Source organism: Centrocercus urophasianus, unplaced genomic scaffold (assembly GCF_019232065.1).
Source record: "Centrocercus urophasianus isolate 14NV4802_14NV808 unplaced genomic scaffold, USGS_Curo_1.0 seq_10, whole genome shotgun sequence".
Taxonomy (NCBI): domain Eukaryota; kingdom Metazoa; phylum Chordata; class Aves; order Galliformes; family Phasianidae; genus Centrocercus; species Centrocercus urophasianus.
This window is the reverse complement of record NW_024884142.1, coordinates 90,852,851-90,871,020: the sequence shown is the minus strand read 5'-3', so window position 1 is coordinate 90,871,020 and position 18,170 is coordinate 90,852,851.

The following is an 18,170-nucleotide window of genomic DNA, read 5'->3' as shown; positions in this document are numbered from 1 at the left end:
AAAGCAGAAGAAAAGAATATTTCCTACTAAAAATAAAGCAGGAATCATCATTAGTGCACCAGTCTGAACAACAAGAAACATATTCTCAAATACGCTGCTTTGGTTTCCAGCTCTGTGAGAAATTAATGGTTCGATCAAATAATAGGAAAGAAGCAGGCCTGCATTTTTACTTCAAATTAAGGCCTGTATTTTTACTTCAAATTAAGCTTCTTGTACTATTCCCTGTGTCCCTTAGAGCAACAGTAATTTCTGATCTGGAGGAATGACCTTCACAATGGAAGGAAGAGAGGAACACCATCCTGCGGGATGCAAAATCACAGCCTGCAACATGCCATTTGGAGATCTTTTTTGCAGGTTAGCAGCCACAAATTGAAACTTGCCTATCATCAATGGCAGATCAAATTTTAGAGCTTTCGTAATGGCCACGGTACTGAAAGCTTGTTGACAGAGTAGATGTGGGTATATAACAGAAGCAGCAGCTTTCATTACGGCTTATCTAGATGTGGCTGGCAGGATATAATAGACTGAACAATGTTGAAATGACAGAAACGTCTCCAGGCTTATGAAAAGCTGGAACACTATTTCTAGGAAACCCTGGCAGCTTAGACAAAACTGACAAACAACTTTTTCAGATAGGTGAAGTCATTCTGGGCTAGAATCATTCATCTGCTGGAACTTCTAATATTTCCACCAGGTGTGAGCTTGAAGGCAGTTCTCTGGGGTGAGAAAGTGAACTTCCTTCTCCCTCATACAGCTAAATTAGTTCGGTTCTCATCTCTCTCTGCCTGTCTGTAAATTCTCAGTCAGGTATTGAAGTACCAAAACCAGAAAAAGATACAATGAAAAATCTAAAGTAAAGAAAGGTTTCTTAAAATAGTTTGGAAGTAAAAGCAAATACGTAAATTTCAGGAGGGTCACACGAGCTTCTCTACTTCACTATAATAACTGGAAAGCACTCAACAGGATGAAAAGCAACTGATTTTAAAATGACTGAAGGAGAGGCTCTTTTCAATAGTTCATTATTAGCCTGAGGGGTTTATGCCACAAAGAAATCGGGTCAGCAGCATAGCAGGCTTCCAAAAAAAGCGTGAACAAAGAACATAACGTGCTGCAAAACTGAACATCTAGAGGGGGTGCCATGAGTGTGAGTGCAGACGTATTGCATGTAACAGGTGGGACAGCAGAAAGCAAGCTCTAAACAACAAGGGCCAGAAACTGTGTTCAGGCACATTTTCCTATGGATTGACCACAGTGGAGTTTCTTAAATGGTCTTTGATGTGGCTGGAATGGACCCTGCTAAAAGAGAGCATGAATTAGAAAGTTCATAGATGTATCCAAAACGAGCTCTCAGTGTTGTGTATTCTTAGCTAACTAATTTCCTTGATTTGGGATAGAAAATTTAAGTTCTCCTTTTTCTTGTAATTTCCTCTGCAGGGTATTAAGCTTGAATTTGATGCAACAGTGATGATTGCTAATCTCCCCATTTTGCAATTTAGACAATGAGATCTCCAATAAGAAAGCATTGCCGTTAATAATAATATTTTTGCTTGATTCTCTAACTATAACAACCAGCTTCTAATAAAAACTCCAACTGCTTTTCAAAGCTTTTATCTTTCTGGATAACATTTTCTAAATTAAGCCTTTTCCTGAAGATGAAACAGGAAGAGTCCATGCTGGATTTTTTAGTTCTTCTTAAATTAAAATCTGTCTTAAAACCTAAATAGTATTTTCTGTGGTTAGGAAAAAAAAAGAAAAAAAAAAGAAGAGACTTTAAGTGGAACTCATTTCAGCAGTGTAATTGAGGCCAAGGATTTGGCCTGATTAGACTGGGTTTGGAGTTTTGTATGAGCAACAACATTCAGAGTTACAAAATCTAATAAGAAAAAGTGCAATGAAAGGGAAAAAATATTTTCTTCATTTAAGGAATTAAGATAGAAATTAATTCCAGATAAGATTTGATTAGAACAGTTTACTTCATTTTTTGTTATAATGAAATGTTCTGCACAATCTCTTAGGGCATGCTGGCCTGCCTATGGCACGAAAAGACATAAAGTGCAAAAGATTATTCCTGTTAAAGTAACAGAAAATTCATTGATTTTACGTGCAGAAAAGTGCCTGCCCATTCTGATAACTGTGGTTATTGTCAGAGTACGTTCATGGCATCTGCTACCCTCATTACATTATTTTGACTTTGCACTTTTGTTAGCATAAAACCGTAAGTGCATTTTCCTTGAGACTTTAATGAAAACAAAGAAAAAGATTCAATTTTGTCTGCAAATTTGAACATTTTATATGTAGCTCTTTCTCCAAAGAAAAAGCATTAAAAAGAAAGCAATTTTCGTTGAAGAATAAATCAATGGGAGCTTTTCCTGACACTCTTCAGTAGAATGGTTAACGTGCCCCAGTTGTGAACACACCCTTAACACACAGGACTAGCCAGCCTGGAGCAACACCCCTTGAAACCCACAGGCAAACCTATGCTTCTCTCCAGTTCCCTCAGCCTTCCAACTCTTTTCTTTCACCAGTGCTGAAGGGCTTGAAATTCATGGTGTAATAGGGCACGTACCATTGCTATCCATGTAATCTTAGGATATTTACAGGAACGCTTTCACCAGTTTCCGCTGCAACAAAACCAAACCCAGAAGAGGAGAACAACAATGAGAAACACACCTTCCCCAGGGTTACAAGTTCCACCAAGAATGAGGTAAAGACTGGTTCTTCCCACATATCTGAGAGGTGCTCTATCACCTTTACATTTTTGGCATAAGCATAACTGCAAACCTCAGGAACCAAACTGTGGACGCGAGGCAGCAGTCAGGGGATGCAGTGCACTCAGGAAGGCGAGAATGCAACATCCTTAAGGACCATCAGTACGAAGAACAAACAAGTTACAACGCAGTGAACTTGATTTCTGAAGGGCAATTGTTCCAGTGGATACTTTTCCCTTCCAAATTATCAACTACAAAAAAAATGCTTTTCACTCACTGAATCATGGTACCTTTGCATCTTTTAGGTGCAGTTTATTCACATAGAACATGCATGAGATGGTGCTGATACAGATAGTTCTCTCTGGGAGCAAATTCTGCAGGCCATGCCATCCAAAGAATCAGTCTTCAGTGACAAAGAAATAGAACACCTCTAAAATCAAGCCTGCCTGCTTGCAAGGACAGTTAAAGAGAACAAAAAATAAAAAAAAAAAACAAAAAAATAAAGGTCAGACTTGCACTTTCAATTAAGGTTTATCAAAACAAAAATCTCTGCTACAGAAAACCAAAGCTTCTAAGATACGGGCCTTCTTATTTACAGTTACGGTGCTTTCCTAGAAACATTATTGAGAGAAAAGGGGCATCACTGTAGAAAAGATCATTTTGTTAGTTCACTTATACAATTGCTGAAGGTTTAAGCCACAAGAACTAGATGTGTTCTGGTTTGAAATGTCAAATATGAAGCTCTTCGATATTCAGAGCTTAGGAACTGAGTCAAAAAAAAGTTTCAAAATTGAAGGATATTTTGGCCTATCTTTCAAGTCTCTCTCAAGTAAACCTAAGTGAATTAAATAAAATTTTCCATGACTGATTAGAGTATACATTTGACCATTAGTTATGTCTCACAGTCTGCTACCTACCAGCTGGAACATTTATGAGACCTTTTATAACTTAGTTACAACTGTCTTGTGGGACAGTTTAATCATATGAAATCTTATAATGCAGATGCACAAGTAAAAGCAATACCAGCTGCTGGCTTGCGTCCTTGTCACGTTGCTTTCTCTCTACTGCTCCCCATGCCATGCTGCACACCCCCAGTGCAAGAAGACTGCCTCAGGAATTATGCTATCTGCAGGTGCAGGCTGACCTGTTGCCTGACATCCAAGATGCAGAGCGTGTGAAGGAGCAGTAGAAATGCAGGATTTCATGGGGCAAGGTGTCACAAGAGGTGTACTGTGCAAAGAGATTGATAATAAAGAGAGTGTTGGATAAGTTAACACTGAGTGGACAACACCCATCTACCCAACTGTTTGAAATTATTCTCTTCCTCAGAGAAGGATCCTGGGAAGCTCCAGCACAGGGTTCCCCACTCTACCCAAGGAGCAGAGCAAGCCTTGTTTAAATCAAGCGCTTGGGTTTTCAGGATAAAATGGCTTAATGCCATCTTTGTCATTGCAAGTACAGCAAAACAATGGAAGACAAAGCATTGGAACAGAGAAGGTGACACAGCTCATCAACAGACAGCACCTCTGGCTATGCAACACACTCACAACTGTAGCACATTTGGATGGCACAATCTGTTTTTATAACCTTTTCTTGCTGGACTGTATTTCATTCCTTTCTTTGTCTTACCTCCCACTTCTCTGCCAGAGGTGATACAGAAAATATGTAACAGCAGCAATGGGAAGGAGAGCAGAGAGGTATCAAATTATACCACCAACTTTGTGGCTAAGCAGAGCAGCATCTCCTCAGAATTAACAATCTTTGAAAGGTTTCCATGTGTTTGATGCTGACTGTGTAAGTGTGCGCTGATCAGCTTCATACTACGATCAGGATATTAGAACATAACTTTGCTAAGCAAATGGATGAGAAGATCTGCAAATACTCAGCAGTGAGAATAAAACATAGCTTACTAGGAAAGAATCGGATTCCCACCAATGCTGATGGCACAGCCTGTGGAGGGAAGGAGCACTCACAGTGGGACCACTGAGGGCATGTGCTGATGGGACATCTCCTTCATATTCAAGCTATCTTCCATTCCTCTCTCTCAAAAAAACAAAACAAAACAAAAATAAACGCACCACAAAACATTACCTATGCTGCAAAATGGATGCTGCCTAGATTAAGCCCCGTTCCTGTGACTGATGAGATTTCCCACTTGAGAGCTCCTAGAATGAACTCTACAAGTAGGTATCTCCCGGGCCAGCAAGGTGCCACACAACAGCAATTCAATGTGCTTCAGTCCAAATTCAGTCCAAAAGTATGCCAAAGTCTCACCAATCAGTCCTCTCCAAGCCTAAGAACTTTTGTGCCATCAGATCTCTGGATTCTTTCAGGAAACCCCATAGCACAGCTCACCGCACCACAGATGCACAGCCACATGATTGGGTGCACACAGTGTGCGTGCTGGACTCTGTAAGCAGCAGCAGCTACATGCAGCTTCCCTTAGACATGCACACCACGCATGACAGAGTCTATGACAATATTTTAAGCCTCACCTTTCTTCCTGCTCTCTACTCATTCCCTTTCTTTGGTATATCCTGGAGGACTCCGCATATGAAACAGCACGTGTGGAGGTAACTAACAAGATATTCTACAAGACTTGATTGCGATGGAGATGTCAAGCCAGATCACCAAATCTCCAAATCTCCAAACTTCTGTTTCTCAGCATCCAGCTTGAAATATCATTTTATTTATAGCTAGAAAAATTACCTGCAGCAGTACTGCTGGGAAACTAAAGCTTACAGTAACTTCAGTTCCATTTCAGCTTCTCTACAATGAACATTCCCCTTGGAAATCCAGACAGCAGATACACTGTCTTTACATTACACATTCAACAGATAATCAAAATGAGGTATTATGGGTACTGACCCTCTTGTTTCTTTTCTTTTTTTTTTCTTTCCCATTCCTCCCTTCACATTCCAATATACAATTGTGAAGCATGAAATACGGACGCCATTACTGAGATCTATTCTTTTTAAAACCTGACAGAGCACTCGAGGTTAGTAAGTGAACTGTGCAAGGGTAGGTCACGTTTTTAAACAAAGAAAAACATGAGGGAAAAAAAACAACAGGCCTACAGTGAATTAATGATTTTGGTTTCATAGCTGACAATCAATTTTCATCGTTTCAAGCATGAAAGATATTGCAGTGGCTGCATAAAACTTCAGTGCTACAAACATTTGACGTTCTGTCAAGCAGCTTGGCTTTCTGTCATACACACTGCAGCCACAAATCACTACCTTGCGGACCTGGGTGATGATTATGAAGATTATTCAAAAAGCTGAGCTTTAAAGAGTTATTAACAGTACCTTTGCATTTCAGCAACACACAAATAAGCAATTGTGCTGTTCACAAAAAGCCTGATTTTCTTACTTTAAGTGCTGCTCATTTTTCTCTGCCTTTACTTGATCTCTCTGGCTGGGCATTTTCACCTCAAATTCCAAGTAACCACACTGCCACGAGTGTCACCCACTAAGTGAAAGCACTGAAACAGACCAAAAAAGAGCATTTGCAATCTATCTTGCGAGATGCAAACATGGGTTCAGAAGCTGAGCAGAGCACATGGCTTTCAGAAAGGCCAGTTGTGCTACATGGAGTGTGAACACTGCACAAGAATCTACATGCCAAGACAGTATTGAATGGTTTCCTCCCCATCCTCCTCCCAAAAATAAATTCAGCTTTATGAATGAACCTTCTATTTTCCTACCACAAAAAACCCACAAAGCTAAGCTCTCTGAACTGAGGACATTTTGCTCTGTCTTGAGCCCAAGGGACTGTACAGAGAAGCAGGTCACATGTGGATACCATTTTAAATTAACCAGGTAAAATACAACTGATTTGTTGAAATACAAGTTGAAAGTTTCTAAAGTTGCCACTAAAATTCAAATTTTGTCCTGTAAAGTCTTTCACCTAAACAATGTGTTCTCATTTATTTTTTATTTTGCCTTGCACTTTTACTCTATCAACAGCATCTGCAGATCACTACATTCTGTACTTTGCTGTGACACTGGCTTTGTGGATGGAGGTAGCGTAGACATTTTGAGCATGTGCTCTCCTAACTCCCAGTGCAATTCTTGGGATGCAAGTGTCTGAGATTTTAGTCTCATGACCACAAGTGATTTTTATCATCCAAATGTGCTTCAGGTGCAAGACGGGGCTAACAGAACTTCTCCAAGCAATTAATCCACCCAAGGGTACACCAGAAGGGCAGGTTAAAGAACACCTGTGTCTTCCTCACAGCCTTGGAAGTGAATACCAAAGAGCATTACTAAGATCTTAAAATTGGATAGTGATGCTTAGGCTCCACCGCAAACATTTTAAGGGAAATTGCCTTTTTTGAATAAGCTCTAATATAATCTAGAAACGGTAAATCATTTTAATGAAGGGATGGGAGGGATTTACCTCTCTCCCATTCTCACTCTCATGAGTGAGAATCATAATAAGTCAGTGCAATAGGCTTAGTTATCTGGTTACACATATGAAACACTCAACCTGCAAATCTTGTGCAGACAAATAGGTTTTTAGAGCCCCAAAACCTGAGTTCACACAAGAGACATATATGGTAGGACTGGATAGTACCTCTGATTTAAATGCTGTTAAGATTTAAGCGACTTCTCCAAAGGCTAGACAAAGATGAAAGTTCAAATCAAACAAACTTTCCTCATCTTACACCTTCAGAAGTCAGTGAGACTACAGATGCACCTTTTGTGTGATTCTCTTTTTGTGAGCTAGTGCTCTCCTTTCTCCACTGTTTAATTAACAAATACCCAAATGAACTCCTCAGGATAAAGCTACAACCTAAAAACTATTCACAGAAAAGAGATGATGAATAATATCTGACACACAAAAACCCATTTGTAGATAATTCCCAATCAGCGATATTCATTGACTAAATGAGACATGGTTAATTATTCACCCTGTCTTTCACCACACAACTCCCCTCTGCCCTCAGCCTCAACAAATTCCTAAAAGGATCAGAATGCTGATCACAGCCCAAGCCCTTCAGCTTTACATCTGCTGTTCAGTTTCTTCCCTCTGGTTCTTTAGTAAGCAAACCCTTCTGGTTCAGCAATTTGGCAAACCAGTGATTTTTTTCTTGCAATTATATAACTGCTGCAAGGCATTCAGTCGTCAGGAATGCCATCCAGGAGATTCACAGCTGTAGAAATGCATAAACAGCCATTGTTCCCTACCATAGGAATTTTATTGGCTATGCAGCCTATAGATCTGACCACTTTGATTTATTGGAGTGAGAAGCAGTGAGAAAACACTGTCAGGCTTTGGGAGCAGCTGAGATATTAGACTGCTTCATTCACGTACATCACACTCATGAAAAGCGCAGGAATCTGGTAGGCTATAAATCAGAAGATTCTGGAGGTGTGGGGTGGGAGGGGGAATCGTGAGTGTAAACTTAGCTTGTGATTAGCGTTAAGTCCTGAGAAACATTAAACAAATTCTGGCTGCCTCAGGACTTACACCTTCCTTTTCCCACTGATCCTTTATTTATAACTTTCCTGCAGAAGCAGACCCACACTCCTCCCATTCCTGGCTTATAGCCACATGGGCCAACAGTACCTGCTGCATTGCTGAGCTCTTTTTGCTACGTGTCTTCCTTTGACATCACTTATTGAGGCCTTAGACCTGACATATTTTTAATGCTGCTGGGAAGGCCTTACACACAAAGGGTGGTGCTCTGGCTAATGAGGCCTTCCATCCCTCTGCGCTGCTCTCCGTCCCTCCCCCTCTCACTGCTTCTGCAGTCTCACGTTCGGAGGGATCTCCTCCAGTCAAGAGAACAGTCTCTCTTTTCCCACCTTATTTGCATAGTTCCTGGTTTACGCTATCAACATGACAACTTTCTAACTACTAAAGGGTAAACTGCTGCCACAAAGTTCATGCAGATTTCTAAGCCTGAAGCAGCTATCAGTCATTTGGGTCAGTTTGCATTAGATTTCACAGTTGAAGGCTTTGTGGACCACTCTGAACTAGCCCCCTAATTTACAACACATCCAATGGAGTCATTATGGAGTATAAGATTCTGCACGATATTAGGTATCCTCCTCACATCTAATTTCACGTGTAGGTGATCTTCCTCTGCATTGATTCACTGCACTCAGCCTGAGAAGAGCCAGCTTCCAGTTTTGCTCACACACATCACACAAGCACATGCTCCTGAAACCCCCTGCTGTCCCCTCCTCAAATCAGATGCAAAGGCTTTCCCTACAGCTTACCAGCACCCAGCAGTGAATCCAGCTGGTCCTCCTGCAGCGACACTGAATGCTAATGTCAACCGGAGGAACCATACTAAAGTCAGTGTTTACAGGCAGGATGCTCTGCTACACCAGCTGCTTACCATAAACTTCCACAGCAAGGCAGGCTTTAAAGAGAAAAACAAACAATATCTGTGTCAGTAAAACACCTTTTCACCTCATTTCTTTCTGATGTGATTTAAAGGTCGCTCCAGTAAGTACCGTGGAAGTTTAATTCTGACGCTTTTCAACTACAAAACATACACGCACCATCATTCCAGACGTATCGTTAGCTCTTCAGGCAAGCGCATGTGGTCCGTTTAAGGGACGTCCCAGGGCTCACTGCGGAGCTGATGAGGGCAGAGAGGTCAGGTGAGCCTGCGAGCTGCGAGAAGCAGCTGAGCGCAGCCCTTAGCCAACTACTTTGCAGCTCGCTCTGCGAGGCAGCTCTCTTTTGTGTGGTAAATAGGCGTATTTGCTCTTCTATTCTCATGTCTGGTTCCTAATGCTCTCAGCGTATCTTAAGCACACAAGCAACCAGCTTCTACCCTTGGATACCAACCCAGCTCTCCTTAACTTCACTAGCCCTCAAGTGGCCTATCCAAGGAAAGAATTTAGGAATGTATTTACACTACGTACTAGTTGTTGAAACAGCCACCAGCTCCTGTTTCATGAGCAAAGACATACATTCCAGGTCGTTACATAAACTGACTTTAAGAGTGCATTTGCAGAAGCCATTAACTTGGCTGCAGCCCTCACCTCACCCTTCAGAGGAACAGGAACAGTGCCCAGCTCTGCTCTCCTGCACAGGAGCTGGTACCGAGCAGAAGAAACACCGCACATCTCAACCGCTTGGTCCCTAGTGGGAACTCGACCTAAATTCTGTGGCACGCCGGGAAAACCAATTTGAGATCTTGCAGCTGATTCAGCTAAGGGGAAAAGGCAGGTGCCTTGCTGAGGCTCACACCGCGCTTCTTAATCAGGGCCATTCCCAGGGCTGTCTCAGATGTACTGTGCCTCTTTTCTGTTTGTAAAAAGAGGGTTAATACTTCTCCCAGGTGATGATGAGATGAAAAACGCTCAAAGATTAAACATAGCCCGTGAAAAACTTCACAAGTTTAATTTGGGATAAACTGGCAGCAACTTTGAAATTCCTAAGGCAACTCAGTTCACTGTTTTTAGTGCTGTTTTGAAATGTTAACGTCTACACTGCTACTACCGTTTGGTTTGCAAATTCACAGCTGTGGAGTAGAAACCATTAGGGGAAGGGGGAGAAGCTGGAGTTTTTGTAGGAAACGATCAGGAGCAAATTAATTCATGTTGGTTATGAATTTTGCATTAGTAGATTTCAGTACAAATCCAATTGCAGTAAACAGTTTATATTCCCCCTCTGGCTATTGTTTAGAGCTATCTTCAGATGCATATTGACCTCCCTGGATTGCTTTACAGACTGCTCACATTGCAGAGATTTTCATTGCAGCTGATACCCCACGGCTGGTATCTCCATGCAAAAAGAAGCTGATGCTGTGCAGAGCTCTGGTAAACCAGCTCAACGGAGCCATGCTGATTGATAGCTGATGTCTCATTTGTAACTGAAAAGTGGAAAAATTGCTATCAGAAGAACAGTTCTGGGGTGAAGGTGGAGTCAGCTGTAAGCTCCATCACAGATTCAGACATCAGCTTTGAAATTTCCCCATGCAGGAAAACAGCCAATAATTGGCACCTGCTGCCATCACCCAGCCACCACAAATCACTGCCTGCTCAGCGGTGCCAGCAAGTTGACCATACAGCAATGCTATACACGAAATCAGCACAACATCACAAGCAGAAATTAAAAGATATGAAACTCAGATCATTTACATAATCCACTTCCAGTGCAGCTCCAGAAACGTTTTATGAGTGCAGCCAAGGGTGCAGTAAATTGTACCAGGGGAGATCATAGGATCATTAAGATTGAAAAAGACCACTAAGATCACCATGCCCACTAATGCCCCTCAGTGCCACATCTCCACCTTTCTTGAGCACCTCCATGGATGGTGACTCCACCACCTCCCTAAGCAGCCTGGGTGTATGGGACATGAGAACATCCCTAATATGTGGAGAATGTCTGGAAAATAAGCCACTTGCAATGGCTTTTCCCTCAGATGGTTGTCACTGACATCATCCTCACCTGCGGCCATCAAAAAGCAATTAAGGACAGCCTTTAGCCTAGCATTAATCATCTTAAAATAAAAATAGCCCAGAGGAAGACCTCTTCATGACTTCCACTCTTCAGGGCTGCATGTGGGTTATTAATAGCCAATAATTTTTTTTTTCCAGAAATTCTTTGCTATTTCCAATATCCTTTGTACTTCTGGTTGCTGGCTTACTGAAGACCTCTTCTTGCCAGAGCTTTTAATGGTGTGCAGACACACAAGTAATTATTCAAGCCAACTTTCATTTGATGCTTTTCCTCAAGATTAAATGGGCTACTGGCAGAGACAGACAACTCACTAGCTTCAAAGCTTCCTAACTTGGCTAAAAAGAAACAAATTGCTTCCCCAGTGAATCCTCTCAAGAGAGCAATGCAGGATAAACCTGTAATATTTGCATTAATTCATCTTTAAACATAAACCTGAATAGATTCCATTTCTTCAATATATTTTCACATGATTTAAATGGACTTATTTTAACAGACAGTAACATATTTACTTTGGGGATATTTTGCATTTCTATTTACCTTTTGGCTGGTAGTTCATTTATAATGGAAAAGGTGATGTAACTAGAGCAGCTGAGGCTTACACAGGTTTTAGAAAGGATTTACATCTGAGGCCACTTTCAGATTTTCAGTAGTGCTACTTTTTCTCAGTTTAGTGACATTTAAGAGAACCTTTCAGTCTCAGAGAGCACTTGCAGTCTGGGCTGCCTGAGGAAAAGTGGGGCTTCACTGCTCTTGGCCTGATTCCTGCTGCCTACAGGGCAGTTTTGATCACTAGATATCAAAGTGCTTTGCAGAGATGCTCAACTTCCTCCCATTTTTCTGGTGGGGGGAAATAAAGACATGGAGTGAAGGGAACAGCAGTGGAAGAAGGGCTGATTTTTCTTCTTTGCTCACAACAAATGATATAGATCACAGAGTGCTTGCTGCTTCTCTCTTCACCATCTGTGTCAAAGTACTTTGAGACAACTATTAGGGTAGTCCTGGGTAACTGATTCTTGTTTTAGGATTTCCAGTTATCTGTCCTCTCTGCTGCTGGAGGACCTCTCCGCCAACACAGAGATAAATGGGGACTATGTACCATCCCACATCCAGTCTACATATTTTAGTGTAACCTGACAATGAAAGTGGACTTCAATAAAATGCCCTTACTGGCAGGATCTGCATCATGACTCAATTCTGGATGCAAGAGTATACACGTATGCAAACATCTAAGACCCATACAAATTAAAAAATACATATTTTCTGAGTCTCAGCCACCAACTGCCTTTCATTGCCAAGATCTTCCTGGCTCTAGGCACTCTCTCACAGGATTGCCATCATGAGATAACAGGGCTGTTGTGCTGCTTTCACTGCTGACCTAACCCACAGCGGCAACACAGAGTCACACAGTGCCAGCAATGACATCCTATTGCCTGAACAGCTGCATCTCTCCCAGCCTTTGTTTTTTCTTTCAGTTAGTTTCTAGAAATCAGCAAGCACAGAGAAACCAGACTCACAGCCTATTATTTGGAAACAGTATCTGTGCAAAGATTCTCTTAATGCAGACATGAGGCTCTGCATTTTCAAATGAAATTCACAGCTGAATGTTGTGAAGTGCTGGTGGGGGGAAAAAATCCTCTGTCAGTAGATAAACATTTTTGAGTTCTTTACTGTATTTACTTTTTAGCCACTCCAGTTTCTAGCATGTACAAATGTTTCCTATATTAACAGGGGAAGACTGATTTTGTGGTCGAAACAGGACATCAATTTAACTGGGCCATTTGGGGTTAGCACAAAATGACAGACCAGCAGGAAGCACTTGAAAGCTTCCCCATCAGCAATCAAAGCCCTGCAATTTTGAGTTTTTTCCTCCAATCACATAGTGTATTGATGAGAAACTAGTTCTGATAATGACCTTTGAAAGACCCCATTCTGGCCTTCTGAGAGTAATTTGTTTCTCTAACCACGGTGCCTTAATGGCAGCTCAGCAAAAGCACCTCACCTACACAGCCATTTCAGCAGCACAACAAAGGTAGATATCTTTTCACTTAACTTGGCTGATTTTTTTCATTTGACTTGTCCTGATGTTTGCCTATGCGAGAATTTCTTTTTCTGTGAACATCTTCTTTTCCCCTGTCTGTCCCAGCTCGATGAAATTACGGATGGGGGATCCTTACTAATCCATCAGCCCTATTGTAACCAAACATGCTAGATCCTTTCTTTGTTGCACAGTTCTAAGTTTCAATCTGTGAACGATGCTCCCCTACATGAAGTCACTAGCCACAGTTCAATTAATTTCACTTTTTTTTTTTTTTTTTTTTTTTTTTTTTAAATAGTGCTGACAAGAAACTTTCCTTTTTCTTACAAAAGCAGATGCAGAACACTGAATGCCAACTTTCTTAGGTGAACAAGAGTAGGTGCTTGCTCTCAGCACTGCTGATGCTGGGAGTCATTTCATTACCTGAAAATCACCTTCAACTGGTGACCACAAACCTGCCAGCGCAGATTGCATTACTCAAAATTTCTAGGCAAGAATCAGCACAGCACAGCACACTATCTTTCAGCTGATTTTACAATTCACAATCCTCCTTTAGTGCTCTGACTTTCAGTTTTAAGCCTCTGCTTTTTCCCAGTGCCCCCAACCCTGGTTAGTACCCATGATCTCTGAGTGCTCAGGGCAAAGGGTCCCTGGGCCCTCAGATCTGATACTGGCTGCCAGGCTGAGTGAATCAGTGCGTATCACAAGGATTAATGCTACCTTCCACATCTCACTCCTGGACAAACAATGAGGAAAGCTGCATCTACGGCAGTGTTTGAGCTTTCACATTTGGCTCTGTTGGAGTATTCTGCCTGTAAATGGTAACAAAAATGGCTGTCACGAGCTGGAAGGAACCCCACATTTTAAACATCTCATGCTGCACTTCCATGATTTTTAAAGCTCATAATAGCAGCTCCAAAATACCGTGAAAAGCTGACCCAGTACGAACTCACTCTGTCAGTTTATATTTCCTCCAGACAGTAGCAGTCTTCATACCACTCCTGGGATCATCCATCCCCCACAGCTGGCAGAAAGGTGATATGGACTACAGAACTCACAATGGCCATCCCATATGCCCCAGCAAATGCAAAAGAAAGGAAGCATGTTGAGCCCACACCCAATTCATATCAAATAGGCATGAGTAGTTGGTAACACAGGTCCTTGCTTCTGCTGTCATTGGAAACAGTGCAAGTGTAGAGAAAGCATCACCTCAAACATGTATCTGGGGACTCCTGCTCTCTGTCAGCCCTTTGTCATCTTATTACGAGCCAACAAAGACTATATGGAGTGAAATGTAGGAGAGTGATACAAAATGTTCAGGTTATATTTGATAATTACATTGAAGCGTGGTCAGCCAGCTTGCTCACACCCCAGCACTGAGGAGGAAAAACAGCGTATGTGGCATGTATTGTAAGGAAACAACTCTACAAAGCACAGAGGAAATAAAGGTAGACCATTTGTATAGCCTCCACTCTAAGGCAGCAAAACAATTCCTTTATAATGCCTAGGAAGGCCTCAAGCATAAGCAACTTACTGGAATCATTTAAATAGTTGCTATGACTGTATACCTGGTCTTACGGACTCCCATGATCCTTGAATAGCTCTCCCACAGCCAGTTTATTATCTATCATGCATGTGTGATGAAGGCTCTTTTTTTCTGATTACTTTTCCTCATATTCCAGATCTCTGACCTTCATTTCTGTCCCCTCTGCATCACTTCTCCCTGAGCACTAATGAGGTCTGATGTGAGTATCACTAGCAGCATGCCCTGCTGGGTAAAAAGAGAACATGTCACACCTTAGCTGAAGAATGCAAGCAAAGGGCAATATCCTTATGTCTGCAAATGCCTTTATATTGTGCTCTCCCCATGCTCTGCCATTTCTGCAGAATTTAGTATTTCTAAGCTAAATACCAGTTGGTTCCTTTATTCACTTTTATTCTGTCATGCTACAAAAACAAACTGAACACGTCAAATCCCAGCTCTGTGTGAATTTATCGTATTGCATGGTATCTTCCTCAGAACAAGACATAAGAAAGCAGATTATTTCCACACGTGCTTCTAGTGTATCTGTGAGTCCTGCCTCACACCACCTCCTCTTAGCCCCCTGAGGCTGCTGACTTTGTAAAAGACAGATAAATAAATTAGTCTATAATCCTTATATCCTTTAAAAAAAAAAAAAAAAAAAAAAAAAAAGAATTAATGTTGCTTCTCCCTTGAAAGAACCATCAATAAGTAGAAAGTGAGACTAGGGAACACTGAAATACATACACATATATCAGCTCATGTGAAACAGCCCTGCACCCAGGACTTTCCACTGCTGCCTTCACGTGCAGCAGTCTCCCATGGCAGTTTATGCCTTTCAATTCTGCGTGGCTGCTGAATTGTTGGATATGATGTTCAGCACATGGGTGCTGCCAACATGAGTCAACACCAGGTGTTTCCTCCAGTAGAACTGAAACCCTTCCTTTGTACTTATCCACAGCATGATCTCCCAGGAAATCCCTTGATTGTTGTTAGACTGGAAACAGCCAGGGCTACTCCTGAAACACTGCTGTTCCCCAAGCAGCACATAACTTGACTGTGTGCAAAGCTTAAAAATGAAATCTAGAGAATTGCATCTGCCAGCATGTGTTCAAATGTAAGTTCCATTGGAGAGGGACGGAGATTTCCCCAAAGGACAACTATCTTATCTTTGTCTATAGAAAACAAGTAGAAAGTTAATTTTAAAATGCTATAATTAAGGGCTTAATATAAATGCATTTCTGATGCTATCCACAAATTCATCAGAATTCAAGAAGCTCTTTCAAAATAAGTGCCTGCAAGCAAAATAGCTGGTTTTGTTCTTCCTTTCTTCTGAAGAGATGATGAGCCATTTACACACACCTTCTCATCTTAACAATACTCCAGCCATATTATGTATCTTACGTGCTACAGATTTCAAATGCAAATTGTAGAAAGTCTATATAAAGCCTCATACAGATTTACTGTTCTTCCTACAGAGTCATGGCTAAAGACAAAGCATTTCCTTAGTAGCAGGAAGGCTTTGGCAAGAAAGTATAAAATCCCCCAATGAGTAGGATTTTTTTGTAAAACTTATTAGAAATATTTCTACTTCTATTTCAGATAACCAGATTATGGTGTAATTTGAAAATTATTTTCCCTTTCTTGTACAGTTGTGTCGTGTTTTCAGAATGATCACTCAATTTGAATACTGCAAGTAAAAATCCTGGCTTTATCAGGGTCACCAGGGCAATTCCGACCAATTTCATTTGGGCCAACACCTCACATTGTGACGAAGTCTTAGGGGGAAAATAAATTCAGACCTGTGGAAATGGAACAGCATGCCAAAAAGCCTTCTTGTAATTTTATTTTGAACACAGTTACACTGCCGTGTTTGAAAAAGCAACTCCTTTCATTGCCTTCAGGAAATCAGCAGGTATTCCTCTTCTCACTGATTGCCTGTAAGTGTGTGGTAGAACAGGCTGGCTTAAAAGCCACTGCTTTTCAGTGCCCAGATACCAGTGAGATAGGCTGAAGTCCCCATCTCACTCCTGTGCCAGGAACTGGCTCCAGAACCTTGGCTCCTCCTGAGCGCTGAGTCTGGGGTGTCCAACAAGGCCCTTCCTGTTTACAGGTCCCAACTGGCCTCCCTAAGGAGATATGGGCTTGCTGAGGGCGGTGGTACAAGATCTCCTGCCCTCTGAAACGCAAGAAATCCTGGGTTCCTAGAACAGATTGCTAAGCATTCACAAGGAGTCTGTTGCAGGTAGGCCTTCCCCTTCATGAGAAGCAGGGGCTATCAGCTTCTCAAAAGCTTTCAACTAAATGACAGCAAAAAGCCTCACTTAATGGGATTTCAGCTGTGACAATCACTGACTTTTGCCTTTGGGCTCCTCTTCGTCCCAAATCCAGAAACATCCCAGCAGTGTTTTCCAGACCTTTTTAAACTCTCCTCTTTCTTGTGCAAATACAGACTAGCTTCTCTGCATCAGTGGACACAGTGCAAGAGACCAACACAGTTCTATCTCACACTAATTTCCAAAGCAAGTGTCCTGGCACTTCTACATCTCAGTCAGAAATAAAGAACATCCCTTTGGATGAAATAGGTGCTGATTGCAGCCCCAGTTTCTTGGATATAAAGGTAAGAACTAAGTGCGTAAATGAAGAATGGCCTATATCCTTCCACAACATAACTAACTCAACTGCTGCTGTAGATGTGGTCCTGCACCAAATCACACTGCTATCTTCCCCACAATTAAGAGTTGGTATCATTAGTAAAGAACAGAATGAACAATTCCTATGTGAGGTTCCTTCAAAATTAATGGGAAGCACTGGACACCAAAGGGAATTTGGATCAAGTATACAACAGTATATTAGTAAGTACAGCAGCAAGAATTTTAGAAGAAACTTACCAAAGCTATAATCTTGATGCCTGTAAACACGCTTTAATCAGAATTCTGGATAAAGCCTGAAGTTGAAGTTTTTACTTCATAAGTTTTCCCCATTTAAATTTTCCTGCCTCTATATTGCACTGTGGAGTACTTCTCACAAAGAGCTAGTAATATATGAGAGGTCCTGGCACACAGAGGTCCTGGCACAGTAGGGCTTCAGCTTCACTGATAATAAAAGGATTTAAAGTGAAGACTCAAAAATCCTGTAAAAAAAATATTAAGAAAATAGTCAGAATTCTGAATACTATTAGATAATGAACTTTGCAGCAAAGAACAGCTTCTTCACACTAATCATGTCCTTTATCCAGACAGACCAGAGACTGAAAACCAGGGCCTTTCCCGTGCCAAGCATCCTTCATAATCGAGACCCTCCCCCTTCATCTACGCATATTTAATAATATTAATAGAGCATTAAAATATTAATGCTAGGAGACAAGGTCTTTCATAAAGCACATAAATGAATTCATTCACTCTAGCTCATTAGCTTAATCGTCAACCCTTTTACAATGTAACTGATTAACATTTTCATTGTTCTTCCTTGATTT